General features: G+C 36.6%; 1 long non-coding RNA gene across 1 annotated transcript; it reads left to right on the top strand.

Moving 5' to 3' along the window:
- The first annotated feature begins 8,190 nt into the window (after positions 1–8,190).
- On the top strand, positions 8,191–9,126 carry LOC106091495 (uncharacterized). Its single transcript, XR_009397170.1, has 2 exons — positions 8,191–8,270; positions 8,784–9,126. It is a non-coding gene; the product is annotated as an uncharacterized LOC106091495 (long non-coding RNA).
- The last annotated feature ends 347 nt before the right edge of the window (positions 9,127–9,473 follow it).

The following is a 9,473-nucleotide window of genomic DNA, read 5'->3' as shown; positions in this document are numbered from 1 at the left end:
CCAAATCTAAACCGATTTTGATGAAATCTTGCACATATGTTAAGATCAGTAACAAAACAATCCGTGCCAAAATTTGTGTCGTCCAGTCAGCCAATTCAGGCCTTTATACAACGCCCAACGCCAGAGTTGTTAAGCGAATATCCCGTGTCATCTCTTCGCGGGGCAGTGACACAAAAGGTGCAATGCAATGGCTAGTCAGGATATGTTTCAGCAGTTCGAAGTTATGCTTCCTCAGCACCAGGATAAGCGACATCCTGTTTCGCGAAATATTCGGCCACACTGGCCTTTGCCGCCCTGCGACCTACAGCACCATTCCACGCCTCCTTCGCGCGGTCATCATAGGAAGCGTCGACACAGAAAAAAAATCGCAAAAAATGTTTCAATTAAAAATGTACTTGTTTCAATTAACAAATTAATTGATTCTATAACTTTTTTTCAATTACAGTCCTGATTGAAAATTTAATTAATTTTCTATTAAAAAATTAATTGATACAATAATTTTTTCATCGAATCAATAGAAGACGTGATTGACATTTTTATCTTTTTCATTTAAAAAAAATAATTTTTTAAATCATTATTTTAATTGAACTGAAAAATGTTTGAATTACAATTGCTGTTTTTTTATTTTATCTTTTTCATTTAAAAAAAAATAATTTTTTAAATCATTATTTTAATTGAACTGAAAAATGTTTGAATTACGAATTGGTCTTTCACAATTGCTGTTTTTTTTATTTTAGTACTATATAGCGCAAATCACGAATAATAGATTGTTATTATCTGCATATTATCTATAACTATCCAGGACAACTTTGCACTGTAATTCTACCCAGAAAATCCGACTTGTACTGGATACGAATAAAATTAAACTCAGCAATTATCTGCCATATAGTCTATTTGCAATATAGCCTACACCATATAACAAGTGCTTAGGTAAAATCTATTAAAGGCTCTATTGTCCCCTAGGTTTTAATTGAAAGGAGATTCCAAAGACCTATACCGTAGGGTATTTCGACTAATATGGCAGCCGGTTCTACGTAGGTTTAACTCGATGGAGTCTTTCATCAGCCAAGGGCTGCCGCCTCAGTGTACAACACACAGCTATAACAACAACAACAAATCTATGGGGCACCCCTACCCGACATTCGACGTTTTTTGTTCATAGGCGTGCCCACACAGAAAAAGTATTGACTTAAATTTTATCAATTACACTAAGTATTGTTTAATACAAATATTTTTAACAAATTTTTGTTTGTTACTCTTTGTATACCCATCACCGTAGGATAGGGGGTAGATTCATTTAGTCATTCCGTTTGCAACACATCGAAATATGAACTCCCGACTCTACAAAGTATATACATTTCGGATCGTCGTAAAATTCTAAGACGATTTAACGATGTCCGTGTGTCTGTCCTTCCATCCGTCCGTCTGTTGTAATCACTTTACAGCCTTCAAAAATTGATATATTGAACTGAAATTTGGTACAAAGACGTCTTTTAATGGACGCTGGTTAAATTTTTTAACGGGCCAAATCGGACCATATTTGGTTATAGCTGCTATATAGACCGATCTGGGGATAAAGGGTCTAATGCTCATAAATGTTTTATTTTTATCCGATTCTGCTGAAATTTAAAACAGTGAGTAGTTTAAGGCTTCCCGACATCTGACCAAAATATGGTTCAGATAGGTGCCATATAGACCGATCTACCGATAAAGGGTCTGATGCCCATAAAAGAATTATTATTTACCCGATTTCCCTAAAATTTAAAACAGTGGGTTATTTCAAGCCTCCCTACATCTGACCTAATTATGGTTCAGATCGGACTATAGATAGATATAGCTGCCATATAGACCGATTTACCGATAAAGGGTCTAATGCTCATAAATGATTTATTTCTTATCCGATTTCGCTGAAATTTGAAACAGTGAGTAGTGAGTAGGCCTCCCAACACCTGACCTGAATATGATATAGATCGGACGATATTTGGATATAGCTGCCATATAGACCGATCTGCCGATAAAGAGTCTGAAGCCCATAAAAGCTTTTTGTTTTATCCAATTTCGCTGAAATTTGAAACAGTGAGTAGTTTAAGGCCTCCCAACATTTGACCCAAATATGGTTCAGAACTGACTATGTTAAGATATAGCTGTCATATAAACCTATCTGTCGCTAAAGGGTCTTAAGCCTATAAAGGTTTTATTTTTTATCCGAATTCGCTGAAATTTGTCAAAGTGAGTTCTTTTAAGCCTCACGTTATATAGGTGCCATATAGAAAAAACTCTCGAGCGCTTGTATTATCCGATTTCGTTGAGATTTGACGCAGTGACTTATGTTAGGCTTTTCGACATCTGTGTCCTTTAGAGTTCAGATCGGTTTTTATTTGGATATAGCTGCCAAAAAGACCAAAATTTTGTTCTACAAAATTAAACAGTGACTTATGTTTATTAGACCATTCAATGTGTGTGCCGAATTTGGTTTCATAAATTATCCAATTTTCACCGGATTGTGACGAAAGGGGTTTACATATATACCAGATGTGGTAGGTATCCAATGTTCGGCCCGGCCGAACTTAATGCCTTTTTATTTGTTTTTGTTTCTCTTATTTTTAATTGGTATTATAATTTTTCAAATCGAAAATCTATTTTCCATTCAGACCAATTTTTAACAAATTCTAAATTACATGAAATAAAATTGTTATCAAATTTTATCTGTTTCTACAAAAGAGAGATGGTATTGTGTTCTCCTTCACTCATGTAATACAAACAGGAGTGCGAGCGGGACAAATATATGTACGCATACACCTCTGCTTGCTTCTCATTTCGTGTATCTCCTATGTAATTGAAGAAAACGCGTGGCCACAAAAACGCCCAAAATGGGCCATAATAGCCGTATAGACTGAAAAAGGGCAGAACCGATTTTCTCGATTGGTTGGTCTGGAAGAAAACATAGGCTAAATAATTTTTCGATATCGCACGGGGACAAGGACACAACCAAAATCGAAAGTTGACCGATCGGAACAATATAGATATCAAATGAAAGGTATGGCAGAGTAGAATACGAATATGACCCTCTCCTTTACCCCAAAAACGCCACCCATATTCGAAAGTGGTCCGATGGGCACAACATGGGTATCAAAGGAAAGGTATAGGAGACCAGAAAACGAATATGGTATTAAAATTGGGGTCCACGTACCCACCGGCCCCACCAACACCAAAACTCCTCTAAACAGATATATTCGAAGTTCATGTCAATATGTGATTCAAATGAAAAATATTAAGCAGTATATTAAACATATGTAATATACTGCTTAATACTTTTCTTGTGAGTATAGTATATTACAAGTAAACGAATTGGATATCCAATTTTGTATCCAAGTGTTTTGGGGTACGCCCTAAAGCACCCCCTAAACTGATCTTCATTTCCGTTGGAAGTAAAGAACGAATTTGATACCTATTTTCAGTGCAAAGTGCCGGTGGCCGCCCCAGCCTCAAAACACCCTTCAAAGAATGGAAAATATATACATTTTTGATCATTATTAAATTGAATATGCATTTTTTTTTTTTAATTGAAAATGCATTCAGTTAGTTTGTTTAAAAATGGGGATTGATATTATCTTTTTCGTGATTGAAACATTTTCAATTAAAAAATTAATTGAATCAAATAATTTCGTGAATGAAACCATCAGAACCGCGAAAACCTTCAACGTAGCACCCGTCCAGAAGCCTACAAAATCCCAGCCCAGGCATCCATTTTCGGGAAAACGACGTCTAACCGTCACGCTGCATCTCCATCCCCCAGCAGTATAAAAAAAATGTCCAAAGTTTCAGGAGCACCTAGATCACCAGTCTTTTGGGAATCTTTGTTGTCACCAAGGCTGCGGAATCTACCGGAGCCGAGATTTTCAGGCCGGTGTCAAAGTTGGATACGGACTATTGTGGGTCAGACTCCACAGCCCTGGTTGTCACAAACCCAAGTGCAAAGGCATAAGACCGAAATTGGTATTCTCGATCAGTTTATAAAGTTGTCGAGTGGCCGAACCACTCCTTCCTATCGAGTTGCGACAGGAGTAGAGCGCATTCAGTTCCCTTCTGGGGCTTTCTCCGACGTTTCTTCTCCAACATAGTTTCTGGTCAAGAATCACGTCCAAATACTTATTTATTGGATCAGTCTCACTAAGACTATCAATAATTTTAAGAGGAGGAGTCTTTTCATATTGCTTCTCTTAGAGGTGGCGCTTTTTTTGCCCAATTGCCTAGTTAAATGGTAGGCATGCAAAGATGAGATTTTGTGCCCGAATGGTGATCTTTGGGATTTTGAAAAACGGTTTTTCCGTTTTTTGAGCTCAATATGCAATTTTTGCTCATGAACATTCCACTAAGGAACAGTGGCAAACATCTCACATATCAATGAATGCAGTCCGATTCAAGTTTAAGCTCAATGATAAGAGGCCTCCTTTTTACAGCCGAGTCCGAACGGCGTGCTGAAGTGCGACACCACTTTAGAGAGAAGTTGTTCATGGCATAGTACCTCACAAATGTTGCCAGCATTAGGAGGGGAAAGCCAACGCTGAAATTTTTTTCTGCTGGTCTCGCCAGGATTCGAACCCAGGCGTTCAGCGTCATAGGCGGACATGCTAGCCTCTGCGCTACGGTGGTCTCAATAGCTCAATATACTAATCGGTTTTTTTGAAAATGTTAGATTTTGGGTTTTTGATAAATCGGGTTTTTGCAAAAATAACCGGTTTTTTTGCCAAAATTAACCGGTTTCTACAAATGGTTCATTTCTTACCGTAACGATTGTGATAATTATCACTTTTTTTTCATTGAAATTTTTGTATTTTGAAAATATTTTCTTGGAGTAAGAGGAAAAGGGTTAAAAAGATTATCGAAGTTCTTTCTTTAGGGAAAATTCAATCTATAAAGAAATTTTTGTCTTAATAAAAAAATTTCATAATTACGTTTACGTATATTTAAAGTAAATTCGATCAATATCTTATCCTAGGAGAAGTTTTTATTCAATTTTGTCTTAGTATTAGGCCGATGATATGTAGACCAATTGTCCTCCATAACATCATGACGTCATAAAATAAATATATATTTCAGATCAAATTTGGCTGATACTTAGAACTGTAAATAGCATTAGCGAGTAAATTCGTTTGAATTAAAAAGTATCGACAAATGGAAAAGTTTATTCCTTCACATAATTTACAAAACATTTTTTTGCTAAATTTTTGAAATGGTACCTATACCTAAATCTTATTTTGATTTAATTGCAATGTATGCTAAATAGCTCCAACAAATTTCAAGACCCCACTTTACCAACCATAATTGCCCATTTGGTTAAATTTTGGGGATTTTTAAACATTTTGAGATTTTGAAATTTAGCGATGCGTTTTAACTTTAACGGCCTTATTCACCTTTAATAGATTTGTTTGACAGTTCTATAAAGGAAATATTTTTCAAATAAAACTATTTCGAATCTATATTAAGTTTTGTGATTGAGGCCGTAAATATTTCCATGAACTAGAAACCCTAATCGCAATATACAAAAAAATCTTTCACGCCATGACATTGTGCAAATTGAACCACAGTCTTCCTCCAAACAATTATAAAAGTCCGCTTGTATTTAAACAACAAATACTTGCATATAATTCACACTTACATTTATGCATATGAACAAACAATATAGTACACAAGTTTACACACATCGGTGGGCATGCAATAGAAATAAAATTTTCTTTCAAAAAAGCGTTGGTGGCTTTTTATACCATAGGATGGGGGTATACTAATTTCGTCATTCCGTTTGTAACACATTGATATGTTAAGTATTGATACGTTAAAGAGATTGTGCGTACCCTCGATGGAAGCGTTTTAGAACAAATGAACTCTTTAATGATTACAAGCGTGCCAGGAATCAGACCACTTCTTGTATAAAAATGAGGAAAAAAGCTAATTTTAGTCGTACATTTCAAGAGGCATTGAACACGATAGATACTTGGAGACATATTAAGTCAATTGGAATAGGAAGTGATTGGTAGACATGTTGATAAGTAAACCATAGTAGTAACAACACCTCACCAGATCTACGTTTTGATCTTGAGCGTTTTGAACAAAGCGATATCGTTAGCGCTGTAGAATCGATTAAGTCTAATGCCATTGGTTCTGATGGTATTGACCCAAGATTTTTTAGGATAATTCTACCCTTTATTCTTCCGTATATGTGCCATCTTTTTAACAATATTATTTTAAGGAGTTGCTATCCACAGTCTTGGAAACGGGCAAGGATAGTCCCAATTCCTAAGAATAACCAGGAATTTAGGCCAATTGCAATACTTCCATACGTCTCTAAGATATTTGAGACTCTAGTCTCAAAATATCTAGTCGGAAAATATCAGAATATATTGCGAATAATTCGCTGCTAAAAGATTTTCAATCTGGTTTCCGTCCAAAGCACAGTTGCACTACTGCACTTTTGAAAGTAGTTGAAGATGTAAGGAGTGATATTGACAGCGATAAAGTTACCTTTCTTGTTCTTTTAGATCATTCGAAAGCATTTGATTCTGTTGATCCCAATATACTTTGCCTTAAACTGAAACATTTATTTAAATTTTCTGAAAGAACAATGGATCTTATATTTTCCTATCTATCGAATAGAAGCCAATCGGTATGTGTTGATAGCTGGTGTTCTAGTTATCTTCGAGTCTCAAGAGGTGTTCCACAGGGGTCTGTATTGTTCCCACTCCTTTTTTCCTTATATAGCAATGACCTTCCTGGACAGTTGCGCAAATGTGGTATTCATATGTATGCCGACGAAGTACAGCTGTATATGAGCTCCTCGCCAGAGAAGCTGATCGATGGCGTACTTCGCTTTAATAGTGACTTGAAAAGGATAAACACATGGGCAAACGCCAACGGACTACTTTTAAATCCAACAAAGTCAAAGTGCCTTGTAATTGGTAGGAATCGGGAGACAATGCCTCCCAATCTTGATGTGAAAATTGGTGGAGCCCCAATTGAGATTGTTTCATCTGCAAGAAACCTTGAGTTGGAGTTTGATGATAGACTTTCATGGAAGAATCATGTATGACAGTGGGCAGGACCTACGGCGTTTTACGAAACTTATATATGAGTCGACGGTATACCCCTTTGTCAATAGGAATGCTTTTGGCTTGGACATTTATTCTGCCAAAATTATTATACTCTTGCGAGGTTTCATACGGTTGTGATGCAACTCATAGGAATAAAATGCACGTGGCCTTTAACGATGTCGTTAGATACATATTTGGTTTGCGTAGAAGAGGCCGGGTATCTGACTTTACCAGACAAGTAAATGGTGTCTCATTTAACTTGTGCCTTAAGGAACGTTCCTTAATAATGCCTATTAGGCTATTAGTGTAGGTCGGTTGGGTTTGTAAATGGGCAAGCTCAGTACATGCTATGATGTAACTCTGTTCTCGCCTGATTTGGCTGAAATTTTGCCCAACAGCTTCTCCAAATTTAAATTAAGTATATCTCGAATCGGTTCATAGCCTGATATAGCTCAAAATGTACATTATTCTTTGTTTGGCCAAAATAGCGAGCAAGATAGCCAATATAGCGCGCAAAGAACTTGACCGAGCCGAGCTTAGTAAATTTTTACTAATTCCAATTTCTTTAGGATCAAGAATAGGATTTTCAATCTATTGTGATTAGCACAATATCTTAGAAGTATTTTTCTCCCAAAAACTCTCAAAATAGCTTTGCCTGTTTGAGCTAGTACCCATGCTTCTTATTCTTATTATTTTTTGCAATTATAATATTGGGTTACCCAAAAAGTAATTGCGAATTTTTTAAAAGAAAGTAAATGCATTTTTAATAAAACTTAGAATGAACTTTAATCAAATATACTTTTCTTACACTTTTTTTCTAAAGCAAGCTAAAAGTAACAGCTGATAATTGACAGAAGAAAGAATGCAATTACAGAGTCACAAGCTGTGAAAAAATTTTTCAACGCCGACTATATGAAAAATCCGCAATTACTTTTTGGGCAACCCAATATTAGATTTTTGATTGTCTAAATATGTAGTAAATATCATATTATGCAACTCTGTTCTTTCTTTCCGTATGAATACTTCCATGGAGCAGTGTCAAGATGTGAACTGTTCAATAAACAAGTTACCATATGGCAACTTTTTGCCTTCAATCAGTTAGTCAGCCTGTTGGTGGCTTGTTGTTAAGCGTGCTGAATTGGCTCGTGCCAAGCCAGCTATTCTTCCGTTCTCCAATATTCAGTGGTGAGTACTCCAAAGACTTGATTGTCTGTGTCTGACTGAGATTTTCGATTTTGTTGCTTCAAACATATTTTTTTTCAACATTTTTTGTAAGACCTGCTTAATGTGATTTTACACACTTTTCGATTTTCTGGAGTAATCGCATCGCATCAGTTTGAGAGCAACAAAGGCAACAAACAATAGGTCGGAGACAACGGCGACAGCAACAAGCAAACATAGACAGTGATCATGCGTTGGTTGACCGAAAACAATCATTTTTTATCTGTTTTTATTTATGCGTCGGCTTTCGGTCTTACATAGCTTAGAAAGAGAGGAGACAACGTTATTTACCATCCATCCGTCCGTCCGTGTATGGGCCAACCAACGGATTGCCGGTTGGTTGGTTGGCAGCCACTCGGCCTGCTTTCGTTCTCCAACTAAGCTCGCAAAGAAACGAAAAGTAACAGCTTAAATGACTTTTAAAAATGTTTAAATAGGGTTTGTTCTTCTTTAATCGTTTTTTTCTTCTTCTCTAAGTGCTTCCCCATGTTGTTGTCCCTCTTCACAAGGGCAATTTGTTGAAGAATTCCATTTGCTACTGTTCACCGCAAATGACGAAACGAAACGAGAAGCGACGCAACGTAATGCGCGATGCGACGCCACCACCGGAGGCAACGACAGTCCTACATCTGAGTGGAAGCCAAAAAAGCTCCAAAGCAATCAACGAATCACTGCGAATGGACTGCCGATCCACTGGACTCTTGGTTAATTGTGATGATTATGAATTTTAAAATGATTTTGAATAATGACTTTGTATGTTTTTTCCCAAACTATGACTATGCAACTACAGCCCCAGCACCATAAAGTGTACGAATTACAATTTTAATGGCAAAATGGTATTCAAGATGTCCCCAAATGAATTAGAGCCCAAAAAAATCAACACTTGGCATTATGTATGAAAAGGTGCAGAACTAAGGGTAGTTCCACTCCAAAAGGAGATTTAGACTCCAAAAATTTTTATTCAATAAATCATCATTAAGTGGACTAAAACCCCGTTTGCACAGCTCATTAAATTCGGATTTAAAGCTCTCGTCAGCTGATTTTATAAAGGGAAAACAGATGATCGAGCCGTTAAATCCGGATTTAAAGAGCATTGGAAACGGGTTTTAAGATTTGAGTGAAAACATAAACCATCCACCCTGGTGGTCTGGGGTTTTTAGGATTCGA

The sequence above is a fragment of the Stomoxys calcitrans genome, chromosome 2 (genome assembly GCF_963082655.1).
Source record: "Stomoxys calcitrans chromosome 2, idStoCalc2.1, whole genome shotgun sequence".
NCBI classification, from domain to species: Eukaryota; Metazoa; Arthropoda; class Insecta; order Diptera; family Muscidae; genus Stomoxys; species Stomoxys calcitrans.
This window is presented reverse-complemented; position numbering and strand designations above follow the sequence as displayed.